Raw genomic sequence first — 21909 nt, forward strand, 5'->3', positions numbered from 1 at the left:
GCAACAATATCGTATCTGCCCTCATTAACCTGAATTTCTAGTTCACCCTGTTTGCTGTTCATACTCTGTGCATTGGTGTATAAACATTTGAGTCCTTTGTGGGTGGCCCTGTGTTTCCTTTCTACATAACCTGTGTGGTGCCTGAGTTCCCCTATTGTCTTACCACCTATTTGGTTAGTGCACTTTATGTGGCACTCGCTATTAGAGGCTTCATTTTGATTGGTAGCAAGGTTGGTATTCTTGTCCACACACACATCTATGCTACATGCACTGATAGCCCTATAGTTTTTAAATTGCCGGGGACAGGGTTGTTCCGTATCAATTAACTCCCTGTCCCCGCTGTTTAGTTTAAATTTCCCTCCAGAAAATCTGTGAATTTATAGCCGAGTAACTCAGTCCCTTTTTTTGATGGATGCAAACCATCTCTTTTGTACATCTTTTGATTGGACCAGCTACTGACATCGTGACTAATATATCCGAAGCCTTCCCCTTTACACCACTCCTTTAGCCACATATTGAATTGTGCTATGCGCTGGCCTTTTCCGTTTTGCTCCTTATACACTGGTAAAACCTCTGAGAAAGTAAGCCTACAGCCTATTCTGCTAAGTTCCTTCCCCAAGCTCTGGAAATCATTCTGCACAGAGAGTACATCTTTTTGGGACAGATCATTAGTGCCAAGATGTACAATAGCCTCCACATCACAGTCCTTGCTGCCATTCTTGATTATTTTAGAAATACGCTTCTTGTCCCTACTGGCAGTAGCACCTGGAAGACACCTGACCTCTTTCAAAGCCTCTGTGTCCTTTCCTAAATTTACATCCCTTATAATTGAATCACCTACCAGAAGGTAGCTTCTCTTTTTGGGAGCCTTTCTATTCTTGCATGACTGATGTGCAATACCTGATTCACACTTCTCCCTGTCAAAATCTAGTTCTTCATCTCGGACCACAATCCCCTGCTTATTTGAGTTATCTTCACAAATACCTTTACCAGTCTCCTTAATGTCCCTATTAAGGTCAGCAAGGGCACTGTAGCTGTTGTGCAGGGACACAGCGAAAGCTTTGTGTTTATGGTTCACAGCTCTCACCCTGCCAGATCCCACGGTTGTCCACACTGTCCTTTTCCTGCAGGATCTTTGTGGTAAAGGGGGCTGATAGCAGGGAGGCTTACTAGAGTAGAGGGGCTGAACTGGACACCTAATTTCTGCCCGAAGAGCACGGATTACAGACCCTAGGTAAATGATCTGTCCTTGTAGGCTACAAGGACAGATAGGACAGATAGGACAGTTTCCAAGTTTGAAAAGGGTACTGCGAAAAACAGCTGCAAAGCAGGTGTTGCACTGAACTAAGCCGGACATCTTAGATACAGGGGATGTCAGACACACTTGCCCTGAATGTACTGCTACTGTTTGTGATTTTTAGTTATCTAATTATATAATTCGCGCGCCGTTAGGGCCTTGCTACTTTCCTGGTGGATTCTCCCAAAACTTACAGTTTAAGCAGCAGCTGGTGGGATGTAGCACGTTCCAGCAGCCCGACCGAAGTTGGAATGGGGTTTAAATAGAGTACAATACACTATAAATATAATGGAGATCCAATCAGGGCCTTGCTACTTTCCTGGTGAATTCTCCCAAAACTTACAGTTTAAGCAGCAGCTGGTGGGATGTAGCACGTTAGAAAGGTTGAGAACCACTGGTCCAGAGGCATCTGAACTTTGGGTTCTTACTTTTTACCAACAACTCAGCTGCAGTAGCATCTTACCTTTGGTTAACTTTAGTGTGTATTTAAAAAGAAAAACAAATCAGTTATCACACTCCAGCTTTTTGTCTAGTACCCAAAAAAATCAGAGCTGGATGCCTCCTTGGGCAAGAAAAGCCCAGTAGAAAAGAGGGCACCTGGCGCAACTACCCCCAAATGAATGTGAAGCTCATGCACAAATCAACATGGACACTGAATGAGCAGGAATAAAAGTTACTCAAGCTAATTTCTTTCATAAATACATGCCAGTTGCCAAGCACTCGAATTTTGATCATGTGGCTGTGGTAATGCTGCAACAGTCATACGTGTGGGGACTGATTGTAAGTCACTTTTATCAGCACTGTTGTAACTTCGAACAGTGACATGGATATCCACTTTGTTGGAAGATGGAATTAATCGTCATAAGTCAAGGGCTACGTGTATTGTCGTCTTTTCTGGCCACATCTATGCTTCTCTGATCCAAAGTCAATCTGTTCTTTGGATCAACACTAATAAATAAGTCTGATATCAATCTCCACAAGGTGCCCAGCTAGACACTTTACTTGTTTTTATTTTTAAATGGTGGCAGGCATGTTTACTAGGCTAGGTCAGTAGAAATCTAAGTTCTGATTTCATCTGCATTCCAACGAGATAAATTTATAATTTGTCACTTTTGAAATAGGCTGAAAAATCTTAAATTGCCTTACTTATTTAATAACTGAACAGTTTTCACTATCGGTGGCCAACTTGGTAATATTTGTGACAGTTTATAAAACAAAAATGCAACTGGATAGCATTTTGCAAGTGTGTAACTGCCTATATAACATCTTCCATCTTCCAACAAAATGGATATCCACGCCACTTTATCAAAAAGTGCCTGGCCATTCAGCCTCCCACAGCACAGCCTACTCAAGCTATGAAAAAGATAATACTACCATACATCAAAAACATCTCAGAAACAATCAAATATTACAACCACTAGGCATCACTGTAGCATACAAATCACTTAAAGCCCTCCAAGACATATTAAATAAACCAAAAGACCTGGTAGCCCAAGAAGGAAAAATAGGAGTCATCTGCAACATTTAGTGTAAGGACTGTTCTAGCCGTTACTATGTAGGAGACAAACAGAACACTAGCAGTGCGCCTCCATGAACAACATGGATTAGTGTTGATCCAATAAGACACAATGAATACTCATTAATCTCACAACACATATACAGATTCAACCATAGTTTCAAATAGGAAAGTGTGAGCATCCTAGACCAAGCTAAATCCCAAAATGTTACGAAATTCCTGAAAGCTTGGCATTCAGACAAATCAGCCATCAATAGACAAATACAGACAAACCACATTTACATACCACCCAAAAGAGCAAATAAAAAAAGCTGCAAAAGAAACAAAAAGATCAGAATACATCCTCACGAATGAAGGCAAATATATTTGTCCTAGGATAATAATATTGCAGGATCCAATATGGTTACTGGAACCAGAGATTTAGTCTTCCGAACTTTCAGACTCATGCTGGAGCCCATCCTCAGGAGTCCGAAAGCTCAGAATACTAAATCTCTAGTCCCAGTGACCAACCCTAACTGGATCCTGCAGAATACATCCTCTCCGGATGCCTACACCCAGATAAGCAAGTATTTAAACCCAGACAAACAACCAAGAAGAAAACAATACTCTGATCAAGGAACTGCCAAGGAGAAAAGACCACCAATACTGCCAGGGTAAGCCATTATATATAAATAGTAAACAAATCTCACATTCTCAGCACTGATGATGTTACCTGGTCAGGTAATGAAATGACTGCAAGCAAACAACCAAGCTTAGGGCACCAAGGACTCCACTAATTCATTTCTACTCTACTCTCTTATCTACTCTTCAAAGTAGATAATGTATGGGTGGTGTTTCTTTTCTCCCCCACTCTTCTCCTTCTCTTGAGATTATCTAGGACTATTATTGGAAATTAATCACAGAGAAAGGCAATGAATGTGATCTATCGTTCTTTAAAAGTGCACCGTAGTGATTATATAAAAATCTATTAAGAGGACAGAAAATTTAAGAGCAATGTTGTTTTCAAAGGGAAATTCAGCCTTAGCCTTTGATGCCGGAAGAGATGAAGAGAAGTAGGGAAAGAGAAAGAATCAATTCTTTAAACAGATTGAAATGAAGGCCCACAGAGCACAAAGTTATAGTAAGCTGGTTTATCAGCTAGAAGTCACCCTATAAGAAAGCCAACCCACTGTTTGCAATCTCTCTAGGGCAACATCCTGTATATCAGCAAAAATTGCAAACATAAGACTCATTGACAGATTTATGGACATGGCAGCCTAATAGCAATAGGAGGAAAAGAGGACTTTTAATTCCAACAAGACTCTGAGCTTGGTATCCATACCATCATCTCATCAGGTAAGTAACTTCCATTCTTTGCCTCCCTTGCCATGTCTGCAAAATCATTTGGAATTATTATAACAAACTCTCTGGGATTAATCCTGTCTCTGAAATGTCTGGACAGGTTCTGATTGATTAGCCAGACTGCATCAAAAGTGTAAAATCACATTCCAGAATTATATTTCAAATTAATAATGTATTCATAAAGAGTCATAAAAAGCCTATCAAAGTGCAAACTTGCTATTTTTTCCTAGATCAGAGGAAGAAACCGGAATGATTTGCTTTTGGTAAAACAATATTTGTTAAATGTACAGCAATAACAACAACAAAAATCATATGCCAAATGCAGAAAGGAGTCTCCTGCAAAAAGTCTATAGAAGTAGTTTGTAAATAATCTGCCACTTTTCCACTGTTTTTCAGAATTTGCTAAGAACATTTGATGAATTGCTTTGAGTAATTTTTCTGATATTTATACCATAGTTTTAGGACATACAGTAGTTACCCAACCTTCCTGGCTTTGTGGACCGGCGTCGGGGGGGGGGGGGAGAGAATTTATCCTCTCCTGTTTTGGGATCAAGATATAGAAATATAGAAATTTCACAGAGGAGACTTCTAACCCCAGGATATTCTCAGATCACTATGCCACTACAGTATAATTACACAAAGGTATTACAGATTCTTTCACACACTTAAAAAGTGCTGCAAAGCTAGCTGAATTGAGAACAGATCAAATCTTATAATTTTTAATCTGCTTCAAATCCATAATTCTTCTCACCGAGCAGAACCCCAGAGGGTCAAGCTAGGGTATCAGGGTATTAACATTGCTTATTTGTCTTTATTGTGGATACTAAAGTTGGTGACTTGTCAAGTACACAGATAAGGGGGAATAAAAGGTATAGATGCTCAGAATTTGAGATGGCCACTGTATTCCATGAATCTCTGGTTTCACTTCCCCTTCCTTTGTCCTGCCTATGGGGGTATTTGAGTAATTCCCCCTTTTTTAAATCACCAGTGAGGATGGACATTTGGTCTGCTTCTGTCTGCCTGATCACAAAGGAATACATCAAAATAAGAAGACCCAACCTGTCTCATGTTAAAGAAGAAAGAAGACAATTAACTAGGATTCATCCTCTGGTTCTCCCAAGTCCAACCGATGAAAAGGTTTTCAAGGAGAGGACTTGGAGTTTCAGATCTTAGTTCAAAATTGGAAAAATCAACAGGGATTATTTCAGAGAAGATTCCTCCACAATCACAGAGTATGCTTCTATGGAAACCAATCCCTGCATGCAGCTCTTACAGCAAAGAAATCTATTCACAGGGCCATGGAAGAAGACCTTAATTAATCACCGTCATTTTTTTCTATTTCTCGAACATTACCCCAACTCCCTCAAAACTTCTTGCCATGCTCTCCTGATTGGCTCTTTTAAGGAACAAGACAGCTGGTACAGCCAGGCCCTGGAGGACTTATCCAGCTCCATTTAAAGCCTGCGATAAAACCTTCACCAAGGCAGATTCTACCATAAATCCTCATTCGTGATAGAACCATCCGAGGGCTGGCTTGACACTTTAACGAGATCATCAATTCCAAAGCAGCCCAAGTACGTTTTGGCCTGGGGAAAAAGGGAGGGAGGATTATAGGGGAAGGCAGATGCTTCATTCAGAATGAAAAGGAAAGGGTGCTGAAGTCAAGCTTTCAAGAAAACTGGTTGTACCCCTCTATAAAGAACTTTTTAAGATGCTACAGCATGATTTTGGAGAGGAGACAATGCAGAGCATCTCTCTAAGTAGAGGTTCTGCCTCTTTGCTGGACTTTTCACATGTTCTAGGAATACAAAAAGAATAGCAAAACTTAATTCTGCAGAATCCCAACTTCATTACTCAGACAAATCTCTCTCTGACTATATTTATATCTTCATAAGATAATTCTATCTTATTTCAACTTAATAAAAGTTGAATTGGTGCCTGCATCTGTTATGTCTCTGGTATATGTCAGATTAACTGATGGAGGTTGTGGGGGAGAGAGTGAGTAAATGCAAGCTCTGGAATCAGAAGCCAAGTAAAATTAGCTAATAAAATTAACCAATCATATTATTAGGCAAAAGATGTATGGGTGGAATTATGAAATGACCCATAGAACAAGAAAGGAGGAAACATAGGAGGGATAATAACAGGGCAGTTGCTAGAAAGGATGACAGTAAAGACCCCTGTCTAGATGATGTTCAAATCCCAAATCAATAGCAATTGGCATGGGAAGATAACTGGAACCCCAGAACTGAGTTAACTATAAATGCAGTCATTTCCTGCTTGTGTGTGTCTTTGTGTATGCATGTCTTCATAAATTCTGACACTGCCGTCTAAAGAGAAGGTTCTCCCTTCCTAGTTTTTGTGTTGTCTGCAAATATGATACTTTCTAAGATCTGACATGGCATTCATATACAGTTGTTGAACAGCAAAAAGCCCAGCTAAATCTGGAGTAGCCATTCAACCCTTCCTTCCAGCCTAATGTGGAATCATAGTTGAGTATGATTGTTCAACCAGCTCCAAATCCTCTACTACAGTAGTAGTACAGTACAGCCCAATTTTTTTCATCTTTCCTGCCGGAATCTCATAAGAGAGTCTGTTGAATGTTTTCCAAAGCAATGGGTTGCTCTATTAATGCTCAGAAGCTGATTAATAATCTTCTCCAAAATTTTGCATGGTATCAGTATTAAACTAATTGACCTATTTTTTTTCTCCCAGGCCCCCCCCCCACTCTTTAGAAGATAAGCGCATCATTTCTATCACAGAAAGGGACTCCAATGTAACATCTGAAAGATCATTCATAACTGTGGGATGAAATTGGCTTGATACTTGAGAGAGAAAATTGTTCCCTAGCCATTTCTTTATTCATCTCAGGCTCCCGTCCCTTTTCTTTCCAACTTGTTCAGCTTAAATCTATTTGAATACAATTTCCATTTTGAAAGATGGTGAAAGCAAAGGAGTTGAGTCTGTTCCACTACTACGTATTATTTTAATTTTATTAATATGTATTTATTAAATTTGTTTGCCACCCATCTTACCTCAACGATATTATCATCCTATAGTCTTCTGCCAGCAGTGGATCCACCGCCCCCTTTTCTTATGGTGAATGATGCTATTTCATTGCTAGATAGATATCTAATAATTACAAATGCTCAGTTTTATGTTAACATAGACACAGTGTAGTGGGTGCCTTTTTCCTCCCCTCTCAGCCTGGCTAATGGAAAAGGGGGGGAGCATTTTGCTCTCCCTTTCCATCAGACAGAACCTTTCAAGCAGCTTTTAAGAAGTCCTCTCTCTCTCTCTCTCTCTGCTTGTGTGTGTGTGTGTGTGTTTGTGTGTGTGTACCTATAAGTTTGTAATGTTTTTTTTAACTTAGCAGTCCTTTTGTTTAGTCCCACACTAGGATTTAATTGAGAAAGAATGTCCTTGAACAAATGCAGAAACATCCTCATTGTACTCCCTGAGAAAGAAAGAAAGAAAGAAAGAAAGAAAGAAAGAAAGAAAGAAAGAAAGAAAGAAAGAAAGAAAGAAAGAAAGAAAGAAAGAAAGAGGGAGGGAGGAAGGAAGGAAGGAAGGAAGGAAGGAAGGAAGGAAGGAAGGAAGGAAGGAAGGAAGGAAGGAGGGAAGCAAGCTTTGGCACTCGGTGTACATTTTTCCTTTCTGATAATTTTAGTTTATCCCATCCTCTTGAAACATTAGTGTACGAACAAAATATTCTACTAATAAGTAAAGCAGCAAACTTGGATGTAAACAAAAATGCCAGGGTAAATTGCCAAGGCAAGAGGGAGTAAGAAGATGACAGTCAAGATGCACTCTCAAAACCATCAAAAGAATTGAGTGCAAGATTTTTCTCCATATAATCTAAGACTTCAATTTCAGGTCTTTTATACCTTATGTCAAGATGAATTGTTATTTCTGTTCAAGAGCCGAACGGGGTGGGGTGAGTAGAACTGCTGAATTATAAACAATATCTATTCTGACTCTGAACATAAGAAAACACAGTGTCTATGGAACAAGAATTTCATCCACTTCAGCTTTCAATAACTTTCCCAAGTGTCCCAGAGATGGGACATGTTGTTTTTCTTGGAGGAAAAACAACAGTATCAGAAAACAAGCAATATAGCATTTCCCCATATCATCCACATTCCTTCTAATTCACCCCCTCCTAGAAAGTGACCTTTCTGAAAGTAACATACATAGAAAGCCCATTGGACCTTATTTATTTATTCATTACATAAAATTATAAATCTCTCTATTGCAGGTCTCCAGGCAGTTCACAAACAATAAAGCACACAATCAACTCAATTAACTCTCCTAAAACTCAGAGTAGCAGTAACCAAATTCTGTAATAACAGTAGATACTAAAAAAACATCAAGTTATTAAAAATCCAACAAAAAGATAGCCCAAAGAACAGGCCTCAAACTCCCAGAGAAACAAAAACATCTTTATTAAAGATGAGCAATATGGAGGCCAATCAGATTCAAGATGGAAAACATTCCAGAACAACGGGGCAGTCACTATTTTAGCATATACATCAGGATAATATCTTCCTAAATGTTGACAGCAGAGAGTGGTGAAAAAACTCTAAAAGGAATTGGGTAGATGAAGAAGGAGAAGCCTATCTATGCTTTTCCAACTCAGAGTGCCATATGAAAAAGCAAAGGTTCTTCTCTGGTTCCTTCAATATTATCTTTGTTCAGAGAAAAACAACTAAAATGATCAGAGGCCTGGAGACTAAAACATATGAAGAACAGCTGCAGGACTTGGGTTTGGCTAATCTAAAGAAAAGAAGAAACAGGAGGAACATGATAGCAGTATTCCAGCATTTGAGGGGCCGCCACAAAGAGGGCATCAAACTATTCTCCAAAGCACGGGGGGGGGGGCAGGACAAGAAACAATGGATAGAAAGTAATCAAAGAGAGAAGCAACCTGGAATTACAGAGAAACTCCCTAACAGTGAGGACAATTAACCAGTGGAACAGCTTGCCTCCAGAAATCGTGGGCGCTCTATCACTGGAGGTTTTTAAGAAGAGACTAGACAGTCACTTGTCTGAGATGGTATAGGTTCTCCTGCTCAAGCAGAGGGCTGGACTAGAAGACCTTCAAGATCCTATCCTATCCTATCCTATCCTATCCTATTCTATTCTATTCTATTCTATTCTAATTTCTTGCAAAGATACAAGGATCATGTATCATCCCTTTTCTTCATAATTCCTAAGGCTTATGCCCACTGATATATAAAGAAATCAATGGTTCCTACATTCATACTTTCCTTTTGTACAGAGATTAGTATGCCCATTCCTCTTTCCTCAAAAGAGACTGCTTTTCTAGATGGTTATAAAACCTGCACTCAATTGGCCCTGAGAGAAAGAGAAAGCAGTTGCTTGGTTATCACCCTATCTCCAGGAGCATTAATCACAGAGAAAAAGTAGAGAGACAATGATCCAAGATATGAGGGTTTCATAATTGCTGGCAGCTAGATTGTAAGCAAAAGTTTTCATTTTATCCTTCTTATCTCTTTGCTTCTTGACTTGATATTCTGATACTCCTAGTGAATGAAAACCTTTAACAGGCATTTGTAGAAGCTGTTTTATATGCATTACTTATTTTTTTAAAAGCACACTTGTCTATATTTGCAGACAGGACTCATTATACTTCAAAATATTTTTCTTAGTTTATTTTTTTAATCAGACAGATTTGTTAGAGATTTAAGATTGCAAAGAGAAAGGTATCCATCCACATAGTAAAGATTAATGTATTTCTGTGTTACATTAGATCTAATGTAAAATTAGGCTTAATGTTAGGGTTTTCCAATTAAATCATTTCAAAGCTGATGTGTTGGGTCTTAAATATATGAAAGAATCATAAGATCAAGAGATTTCTAGAACTCAGTTACCTCATGCTCTTATTATTCCTGTTTAAACACATACTTTTTAGCACATTTCTATTTTACTGTATTTTCCCCTCATATTAGATTTGTGCAGTGTGGAATATATATTGATTATATAAAAGCATTAAGTCTTCTGGGGGGATACTCTGTTGAATATCTATTTTTCTCCATTTCTCCCCAATTTCTGCTTCATCTGCCTGGTACCTAAGCAGCCACCCAAAGATGAACTATTTAACTGAGGAGACAGAAACTGTGACTGACATGAAAAGAAACAACAGCAGGATATATCCACATCAAATAGCTTCAGCTGTGTTTAGGACACCACCTGCAGTTCTCCCATTCACAGCTCTGCTTGTGTATAATAGATTGAGGAAATGCCCTCTTAATACAGGAGATTGCAGTTACAGAGATGCCGGCTCATAAGCACTTCTACCCTAAGGAAGTTGCCTTCATTCTATACAATGGGACGTTTTTATTTATAGCAAACTAGCAATACAGTGCGTGAGGAGAGTGTAGGATTGCAGAATAAGCAGCTGTAAGGGGATATTTGCTGTTATTTCTGGAAGGATATTCACTAGTCAACCAAAGCCTGAAAACAACATTTTAAACAAAGCATTACATCTTGGTCATGTGGAATAATATGAAAGACTATCTCCATTATGTACATAAAGAGCCAGTGCATAAATGAAAAGAAAATGTATTGTCAATCCAAGACTGTATAACCAGGATAGCACTGTCTTTCCATTTTAAACAGTACAGTTAGTCCATATTTAGTAAGCACAATTGGGACAAGCAACTTGGTCATTAAATAAAGTGGTCACTAGGTGAAACTGTGACTGTGATTCAGCTCTCCTTTGCTTTACAGAACTATGAAAGTTGTAAATGTGAGGATTGGTCATCAGATCACATTTTTATCACTGCTGTAACTGCAAATGGTCAACCAAACAAGGTAGTTATTAAATGAGGATTACTTGCAATCTTTTTCTATGCCCCGTATCAATTCAAAGTTCTTCATGTATTGATTTTGTTGTTGTTGTTTATAAATACAATAAGTACATTTTTTTTTACTTACAACTGCATTAAAGATTGGAAGAAATTCTTTGTAACTTTTTCTTTCTTTTCGATTTTTCTTTTCCTTTTTTCATTTTTTTTGCACTTTTAGCTTTATTTTTGATTTCTTTTTTCTTCCTTATGCATCAGTTTGTGTTAGTTTTTATCTTTGTTAAAACTTTTAATAAAATTATGTTTAAAAATATATAACAATATTAAAGAGGACATTTTATTTTAAATGATTCCAGTTCAGTAAAAAAAACAAAAATTCTGCGGCCTTTTTTTCCATACAGGGTATTATAGTCTGATTTTGACCAAGAGTGAAGGAATGTTTAAAAATTGTAAATTATCTCTGTGAAATAGACTCTGTAAATGGGTCACGTCAGCTTGAATATATTTATTCCAACACCATTTCAACATATTTGGCAGACAGCTTATCAGAATTCTCAAGCTGAGTGAGGTTTTTGTCATATGAGTTAATTACTCCTGCCATTCTCTGATGTTTGCTTCATCTCCAAAAAGTTCTGTTTCACCTCATCCATCTTATTTAAATGAATCCGTTTTTTCTAAATGACTGTACTTCATGAGTTTTTAAAGAGATAAACACCCACTGATATGTTTATTGTTGTCTTCCTTTTGCTGCAGCATTCTTTTGTAGGTGGGAAATAAAATAATATTTCCCCCTTCTCCTAATTCTTCAGCTCCAAGTGGCTAGAAGGTCACCATCAGATGAAAAGATGAGTGATTCCTACTTTTTGTGTCTTCTTGTGTTTGAACCCATAATTTACAGGGCAATAATTTAAATTAAGACAAAATGGGGGTTTTGCTTACCAATTAAATAATAGCACAGTAATTATGGATATAGCCCTTAAATTGGCAAGGACTGAGACTGTGAATTTAGCACATTGCCATCAATAACCAGAAACTCCAGAATATCCTCCTTTTATTGCATGTTCATCTATACTCCTATTCTTATCTTGTAGATATGAAAAGAATAAAATTTCAGTGGAAAGCCATACCAAATCTTTCATAACAATCTCAGTGCTTTCTTATATATGCACATCTGTTATACAATTGGTGGCCTCTTATATATACACATCTGTTTTCATGCAGTCTTGGCAACTCTAACCATTCCTTGAGAGGAGCTATGCCACCTGTCTCTCTCAGAAAATCAAAGGCTCAAGTAACTATATAAGCAGCAGTTTTAAAGGGCAAATAGTGGGGATTATATCCATAAACTGCTTGAATGAGAGACATGCCAATCAAAGAATGAAGAGAGCTGTTATATGCAAATTTTGCAAATGACAACAAATCAGACTCATTGTCTTGTTGCTAGGAAATGTAACAATGCATTTTTCCCAGCATAGTGTTAGTCTTCTCTAATTACCCATTCGACTGTGGGTGATGAGGTGATGACAAATGACTATGAATATTCAGCAACTGGACCAGGACTTTCCAATACCTATCATAAATTTAATATGAAGTCAAGATTGCATCATTGACCCAGTACTAAAAATAGTCTAGAAATGAAAAGTCCTTCCATATATGGAAGACTACCAATGAAATCCAAGGAAATTTTGTTCAGTGGCCCTCCAGGAGAAAGGAGCAGCTTAGCAATAGACATGACAGGATGATACATCATATCTGACATCCACCTTCACTGTTGGATACTAGAAGTCCATGAATAAAACATGTACCATTTTGAACCCATATCCTACAATGTAATTGTGTGGCAAAGTTGCAAAATATCTTCTCTGTTAGGGAGCAGAGCATATAAATTATTTGAGTTGTCCTTGAGCAACAGCGAAAGGAAAAGATCAGTCAGGGAATCTGTCAGGAGGTCATTCACTGTCAGCCCTGAAAGCAGACCACACTAGGACACCAGAATTATGAAAGTTAATACCACTTCTGTATTACCAGTGTTGTAAGCAAATCCAATCCAACAAATATACTACTGGCTCTATCTCTCTGGAGTATCTGTTCTACAGAGAAGAAGCAAAATTATCAGGTTTCAAGCTCAGGGCAGGGGGAATAGCAGGAAATATCAAATTCAGGGTTGCATGAGACTGCCACCGATCATGTATTTTGTGAATAAGGAATGTAGGTAACAAAAAAAGAATTTTAGTGGGAGAAAAATTGTACCCATCTGAACTAACATTAAATGAGCTGAATTGCCTTCTATAGATGCACTAAATTCTTGTGGTGTATATGCAACTGTATTGGATGGGTAGCTTCCTCTAACACAGTGATTCTCCTGTGGACCATGGACCTCTTTTAAATGCCTTTTGTGGTCGTGGACTATGGCCAGGGACCCCTAAGATTTAAATCATAACATTTCCTCAAGACTCCGTGGAGCCCCTGTGATGACATAGTGCCCTCCCAGAGGTCCACGGACCAGAGATTGAAAATCACTGCTCTAACCTATGTCTCCATTGCTAAAATACTGCTTTTATTGCCAAGTAACTCTTCACTGAAGATGTTCTTCCAGGGGGGATGCCATCATCCAACATCTTTCTCCTAATCTAACATCTGAGAAAAATAGAGCTCCCACACCTTGTGCCTTTCAAAGAAAACACATTCTGTAGTGCTAACTCCTGGTCCTGTATAATGGAGGGATTTGGGCAGGAAATTCAATTTCTCCTTGTCTTTCTATTTTATGGGGAAGTACACCAATCTTTTAAAAAATAAACTGAATCACACATTATTTTAAAAAGAAAAGAGGATGTAAAAAACATTTTACTTTGAAATATTTACATAAAAAACTATTAATTTGTAGAAGAAATGAAAACAGAGTGTCGGTCAAATCACAGGCATCATCATAGAAGAACCTCCAAATAGAAAAGTACACAGGAAAAAAAGAAAGATTGGAACAGATCTGAAGACGATGCTAGTCTGCTTCTATTTAGAGAGGGAACAATCTGCATAAAACACACGAGGATTGAGTTTACAGTATATAGTGGCAGTACCAGAGACAATAAATTAGGTATAACTCATAAATAATTTTTTTTAGGATAATTCTTAAGTAACTTTTCCTATTCCTGCACAGAATATGGTAGATATGAGCTTATATAGATGCAATACCAGAGAACATATAGAGAAATAAATAAATCTTAGCATAAAACTTTTCCTATTCCTGTACAGAATAATAGCCCAAAAATATAATGTTATATTTTTGAAAATTTGTTCCCCCAAAATCTCTGTCCTGCAAACTCCAACTTTAATAAGATTTTGAAGGATAATTTTAAGGCTCTGCTTCTCTCTTCCCACTCCCAGCCCACAGCCTTTTTGCTTGTCTCCTCTTGCTAGAGAATTGCCTACAATTTCTAAAAGAACAAAAGCTTTTCCACTGGAAAGGGAGGTTTGTAGAAGTTCTCTCCTTTGCTATATGCTAAAAGCGAGCTGCTTACCCCACAAGCATTCTCTTTGAAACAGGAGGATGTACATTTCTTGTCTGGGAAGCAGTTGTCAATACTGTGATTGCCAAATGGCATCTTAACATAGACCTTTGTCTTGATTAGTTTACTACTATAAGTTACAAAGAAAGCTGACATTCTTTCTTCACATCAAAACTCTAACTCACAAGAAAAGAAATAGAGCAAGCACATTTCAGGCTTCAGATATGGCAAGGCAGATTAGTTGGATAATAAATTAGAGCTGTGTAGTTGGCAGAGGCATACTTTTTTAAAGAGAGATTCCTTTGACTGGAAGCTCACGAGGTGGTATAAGCATAAAGAAAAGCCACAAAGATGATAAATTAGAGTAAATGTGATAGAAACTCAATGTGCCTTTTAGATTTGCATTTAGGGAAGAGGTGACTTGGAGATTTAATCTATACAAGTCACATTGGAGTATACCCATCAAAACAACAGACTACATGCAAGCAGACTCGAATATACTACAAGGCAATATTTTTCTGTGAATATTTGTTGTAAAATTAAGATGAAGATATGGGCAATATGGGGAGAGTTTGACTATAAACGTGACCTCAAGCCTGCTTCTACATCATTTATCAATGCCTATCTAGAAGTGTTAAACATAAGGAAATACTCAGTGAAGTTGATTTGCTAAAGGGGTCCAAAAAGTGCACACATAATTTCTAGCCCAAAGATAATCATTGATTCTGAACATGCATGGGCTTAGCTGGTGCAAAAGCAAAGTGGAGTCTGAAAAGCAACACAGTCAGATTTAAGCATAAGCAACCCTGCCAACCTGTCAGTCTAACAAACAAAGAACTTGGACAAGCAACACAAATTTTATGAGGGATCCTTGGTGCTCTCTGAGCTTGGTTGTTTTCTTGCAGACCTTTCATTACCCAAACTAGGTAACATCATCAGTGCTAGTGCTAACATTACTAGCACTGATGATGTTAGCTAGTTTGGGTAATGAAAGGTCTGCAAGGAAACAACTAAGTTCAGAGAACACCAAAGACTTTCAATTCAACCCCGAGCTACAAATATTCTCCTTTATTGGTAACACAAATTTTATATTTTATGTTTGAAAGGATTATTTTTATATGTATCTGTACCTAAAATTACTTTGGTATTGAGAATGGATATTCAAGGATTTAATTCACATGCTATCTCACCAACAGTCTGGGACAGATAAAGAGATCCATATATACAGAGCCTAATGTTCCTTGATCCTAGACCAGGGGTGTCAAACTGAATTTCATTGAGGGCCGCATCAGCATTGCAGTTGCCCTTGGGAGCTGGGTGGGTGTGGCCCGGTTGGGTGCAGCCTACTGGGTGGGTGTGGATGGAGTGGGTGTGGCCTACTGCGTGGGCACGGCCAGCTCTACATCATTCACGTCAAGAGGGCCTGTGGGGGCCTGGGCAGGAGTGGGACAGATCTGAGGGTCTCTGGCAGAAGAGGGTGGGACCAGGGCAAGCGCCAAAGCATGGTGCATTTCTTCACTCCTCACAAAGGGTGATACCTCCCCAGCATGCACCCAGGAGGCGGGGCCAACGCGGCAGGGGATGGTTCCTCGCTGTTTCTGGATGGCCTTGTGGAGCTAAGACTGAATGCATTTCAGCATAGTTGGCCACCACAAAATTGTACATTGGCTCCCAGCTGGCCTGGGCCAGGGCCAAGGCAGCGGGGGCCATTCCCTCACTGTTTCCAGGATAGCTTCGTGGGCCACATGAAACCACTTCGCGGGCCGCATCCGGCCCCCGGGCCTTGTGTTTGACATGTCTGTCCTAGACTCTTATGATTGAAACTTAGTTACTTCATACATCGTTTTGTTAATGTCCAGTATGTATGTACTTGTATGCATATATGTTGCAATGTAGCATGTATGTATAAATTGGGAACCATCTAATTTACAGAATACGAGGGCAAAACAGGTACATTGTTATGGCAGTTCTTCCTCTACATCAGGGGTTCCCAACCCCCGGTCCGTGGACAAGTACCGGGCCGCGGCATGCCAGCAACCGGTCTGCACAAACAAGCAAAGCTCCATCTGTGGGATGCAGGCAGCACACAAAACTACATACTCTCCAGTCCATGGAAAAACCTTTCTCCACGGAACCGGTCCCTGGGGTCCAAAAGGTTGGGGACCTCTGTTCTACATAACATCTGACACAGAACATGACAGAGACTGCCTTCTGGGTTGCAAGATAATTAAATTGATTCGGTTCAACTCTACTCATAAATTCTACCCTAACTAAGCCAAAGAAAATAATCATAAATGTGGTAATACCACTTAATTAAATTAATTAATTACATTAATATTCAGAGTCCTTCTTAGATTCTTCACCTTCTGAAATTAAATTGCTGATATGAGGGTATCTCAGTTTTGAAACGTCCTGCAGAAATACATTTATAACATCACACCAGAGAAAATCCATCTTGTGTGTCTCACTAATGCCATGTTTATTGTATCATTGTAAGCTGTCTTGAGATCAGCCAAGAAGAAAGTTGGGATCTATATATATATATTTTTTAAAAAAATAAAGACACAGTTCATGCACTAAAGAATCAAAAAAGTGTGGTTGAGGTCTTCTAAAAATGGAATATATTAATACATTTTTGACGAAGCTGGATTAATGTTGAAAAAGCAGAAACCATTTAAAATATAATTGGCCAAGAGAAAACCTCTTAATACTGGAACATAAACAGGCTTCACCAAATATTCCATTTACTTTTATTAGAATCAGAAACAGTATCAACTGTAAAGAATGACTGTTAGATATGGCCAGAACACTATTGCAGGAAGGGCAAAGAGTTAAATAAATTCTGCTATCTTAGACAACAGTTGTGGCAAATAGCAAAAGAAGCCACAGAACAGACGGCCAAAAAGACTGCTGAGCTTTTAATAACCATGTGAGTTCAGTATCCATGGAATAAGTGTATTAGTGGAGAAAGCATAGCATATGGGTATCTCTCCATGGATTGCCTATGGTGTTTGTACATCTGTCTCTCACCCTCTGTAGGGAGAACTTCACAGGCACTATTGCTTTCACAGAAGGAAAAAATATGTCATTACAAGGTACACAGATTCCAGTCCTGCATGGCCTAAAAAAGAAAAACAGAAAATATCCTCCTATGATTTGAGATGAATATCAAGTTAGTGGTAGTTTTTATAGCATGAGTCAAATCTGCACTGAAAATCAGACCTCCAAGACAGGTATGGCAAACTGAAGATGGCTCTGTGAAAGGGAAGCAGATGATTGTAGCAAAAAACAAGGAATTAGTGGGCGGACCAGTTCCTTGGAACCTCTCTAGATAAAGAGAATAGAAGATCGCACACATGTCTTTTAGACAGTTGCTCCTCACAAGGGGACTGCAGGACAGTGTTTTTCCATGGGTGTGAACACCGGAGATAACAGGATTAGCCATCTTGCTCAGCAAAAACTTTTAAAGGACACTAAATTTGCAAATCTCACTTTCTATTCACTTTCAGAAATTGCTCATTAACTATTTCTAATCTATTTAAAAGGACAAGTTTGAAAACATCAGGTGAGTCTCTCTTGAATCCATATATATTTATATAAGCAGGTCTTGGTGTATTTGGCACTTTTCCCGTGTAAGATTGAGAGTATCTTGACAACGTTTCGACGAGGTCCCACTCGTCATCTTCAGGCTGGGGTCTTCAGCTTCATGCTTGTGCGAGCAAAGTGTGTTCGGTAAACTTGGCACATTGGAACTTTTATGATAAGATTTTAGCATTAATTATAAAATACAAACAGCTTCCCATGGGAAACAGATTTTGTTTTAGTTTTTATCAGACATAATAGCATAGATAAAGAATGTCTTGATTTCAAAAACTGGACACTAGAGGGGACTAAAGATTTTAGGTAGAGGAAAGATTATATAGTTTGCAAGATGGTGCAAAATGTTTTGATAATAAAATTACTGAACGAGACTTCTGAAGAATGAAATTAGAAAATAGTAGCCACTATACCAACAATATCAATAATAGCGCCTATGGACAGACTATGTTAATGAAGAAAAGAGCAATTTAATGCAAATTTTATCTAAGAAAACAAAGAAAGTATTGAAAATGGAACTACAACTGAGAAGCTATGAGAATCATTTGAAAAAGGATACTTCATTGAATCTATAAAAGAAATTGGCTGAGGTTTTAAAATTTAAAAGGGAAATATAAATGGCAAATCAAAATAATTATTTCCTACTGGATTTACAAAAGAAGCACTCTTTTGTAAAGCCTTGAAGAACTCTGTATAATGAGGCAAAGAAGAAATGAAAAGAAATATAATCTTATGACAATATTTGAACAAACTAAATATTAAGACTTTAGAAGTAAAAGGAAGGAATATAAAGTTAGCTTATTTGATCAAGATTAAAACAAAGTATGCTGTTAATTCTGGTTACAATTTATGAACTTTTTGATGACATCAGGAATGAACAGTTTATGTTTTATGCATTTGTTTATAGATAAGAGATGAGATATGGAATGAAGAGATAAATGTTGTAACTTTAGAGAGGATAAGGTTAGCAAATTTGGTTTTACTTGTAGTGATGGAGGCAGAAAGTAATTTCTTTATATATTTCTTTACTCTTTAGTTTACTTTACTTTTTTCTTTTTCCTTCCACTTTTTATTCCTTCTTTCTCTCTATTCCAGCATTTCTCAACCTTAGCAACTTTAAGATATATGGACTTCAAGTCCCAGAATTCCACTATCAGCATGGGGAATATATCTTAATGTTGCTAAGATTGTGAAACACTGCTCTATTCGTTTTTCTTTGCTAAGTTTACTTTGTATTATATTTTATTATAATAAAAATTCTTAATAAAATATATACATATACACTGAAATATTGTACAAATAAAATGGACAAGTGACCGTTTGGGGGGCCACACAAAGACTTAAATATCATATCACTTGCAATATCTCCTTTGAAATATTTTATTCATCTTTAAATGCCCCCAATGGTTGCTGCTATTTTGGTCCTTAATGCACTAAAAAGGAAAAGAAAAAAAATGTTCCATCCTCCATGGAGTTGTCCATAAAACAATTAATAACTGTCCTTGGTGATTAAAAAAAAAAACCTTTCTGGTTTATTTATTTATTCAATGTACATGTCTGCCCTTCTCAAATATATACTCCAGGCAGTTAACAGGAGAAAAAAAGAAGGTAAATAATACGCGCACACATTCAATTGTATCTCTGCTAATATGAATTAGAAGATTTCTTTTTCAAAAGTGAACACCAAAATAATAAGCAGAAATTTTCTCATTACAATATTCCGTGAAGTTGAGGTAAAGTTTCATTACAATAATCTCACTAGGTTCTATAATCTACTATAGGAACTGAATATACCGTATTTTCTGGCGTACAGTATAAGACGACTTTGCGTATAAGACGACCCCTGACTTCAGAGATGATTTGCATGCTTTAGAAAGTCATCTTATACGCTGGAAAATACAGTAATTATAATTATATTTATAGCATACAATGCTTTTCACCTTTTTTACTTATCACCAAAAAATAAAAGACTGGGAATTCCAATCACAAAGCTCTGTTGTTTATACTATGTTTCTATTAGGGTTTTTTTTTTTCCTTCAAAAGAAGGAAACATCTTTCAGCTTGAGAAGATATTTTCAGATTTTTTTTAAGGAGTGTTCCCTTTCCACATTTGCTTAAAATAGTGGAAATATCAACCATGCAGAGTCATCATTGTTAAAATAAGGCACATTATCTACTCTCTTTGCAAGAGCCCTTACTTCATTTGAGAACCATTTTTCCCCACACAGATTAAAAAAACGCTATTTATTATGCTTGAGGCACAGCACAGGTGAGCAGAAACAGATGTTGTATAGGGGAATTATCTATCCCAACACAGTCCTGCAACAGCTACAAAAACCTATTCCTTCCTGAGCAGATAAACAGAGGCTTCTATTAAAGTTAATATTTCCTTCTGTTCTTGAGAATAGGGGAAAAATTAATATTAACAAGCTCTACCAAGTGGCAAGTCTCATAATCTCGTAAGAAAGAAAACTCTGTTCTGTCTCTTAAGGGTGTAACGGGATTTTTAAAAATCCTAAAGTTTTTTACTTACTTTCAAAAAAAGCCATTTGCAGGCTTTCAATAATTAATCCTCACAAGTGCTCCAGTGGTTAAGCGAAGCAAATATTAACCTCATTTCGTTGAGTGCCAAAAAACAAAGACGATAAGCAGAGAGAACATATCTGGGGACCCAATTATGCTCGTGACAGCTAGCACAAGACCTTTGGAGAAGAAATTCAGGCCAAAGAAAAAGCAGCTTGTTTTCTCAGGTTACATTCAGAAGGTGGCATATCTGCTTGACTCCAGACAAATAAGGACAAAGAGAACTCATTTCTGGAGCACAGTGCCGCATTTGGTGAATGCCGGTCCAGAAGGGGCGTTGTCTTACCTGAACACCTTTTCTCAGTACAGAGATGGAGAATCCACCAATGGGTTTTCTCTGTCTGCCTGCTCTTGAGACCAAGTTAGCCAAACTTGACACGCTCCCTGTTGCTAGGAGATCCCAGTCTTGACGAGGGCGAAAGTGGCTGATGATAAGGCGATAAGGTTGTGGCTCTCAGACCCCTAATTCCGGCCTAACTGACCTAAAGGATGGGTGTGGATTCTCCATCTCCATACTGAGAAAAGGCGTTCAGGTAAGACAACGCCCCTTCTCCAGTACAGGAGATGGAGAATCCACCAATGGAACATACCAAAGCCTCACTGCCCCAAAGGATGGGAAACAGACGAGGCCAGAACGCCGTCTCCAGAAACCACCTGTTGAAGAACCCTCCAACCAAATGAAGCTTCAGCAGAAGCAAAATGGCCGATCTTATAGTGGCATATGAACGGAGAGGGCGAAGACCACGTCGCAGCCCTGCAAACCTCCTCGATGGATGCTTGAGTGGCCCATGCCGCAGAGATTGCAGTGCTGCAAGTAGAGTGGGCTGTGATACGACTTGGAGTTGACAGGCAAGAAGACTGGTATGCCTCCGCGATACAAGCCCTGAGCCACCTGCCTATGGTGGAAGCGGAAACCTTTTGCCCCAGAGAAGCCGGGAGGAAGAAAACAAAGAGGGCTTCAGTTCGGAGAAAAGGTGCCGTGCGCTTGATGTAACGCCACAGAGCCCTGCGGACATCCAGTGTGTGCCACTGTCGCTTCAGGTCATGGGAAGGATTGGGGCAAAAATTAGGCAAAATGACTTCCTGTGCCCTATGGAAGAGTGAGTTGACCTGGGGCATGAAGGTGGGATCCAACCAAAGGACCACCCAGTCCCAGTGGAAGATACAAAGATCGTTCCTGATCGAGAGAGCAGCCAGCTCGGAAATACGTCCGGCTGACATGATGGAGACCAGGAATGCAAC

The 21909-nt window shown here is 38.4% G+C and overlaps 1 protein-coding gene across 12 annotated transcripts in view; it reads right to left on the minus strand.

The window, feature by feature from the left end:
• Window positions 1-21909, minus strand: part of RBFOX3 (RNA binding fox-1 homolog 3) — a 488491-nt gene that overhangs the window by 333867 nt on the left and 132715 nt on the right. Inside the window, exon 1 of one of the 12 annotated variants that reach the window (XM_039345397.1) lies at window positions 14500-15293. The exons of the other annotated variants lie outside the window; for them this stretch is intronic. The gene's annotated coding sequence lies outside the window, so the exon portion shown is untranslated. Of the gene's footprint in view, window positions 1-14499; window positions 15294-21909 lie in introns of those variants that run through there. 12 annotated transcript variants of the gene reach the window in all.

The sequence above is a fragment of the Crotalus tigris genome, unplaced genomic scaffold (genome assembly GCF_016545835.1).
Source record: "Crotalus tigris isolate CLP2741 ecotype Arizona unplaced genomic scaffold, ASM1654583v1 scf7180000017551.9496454, whole genome shotgun sequence".
NCBI lineage: Eukaryota > Metazoa > Chordata > Lepidosauria > Squamata > Viperidae > Crotalus > Crotalus tigris.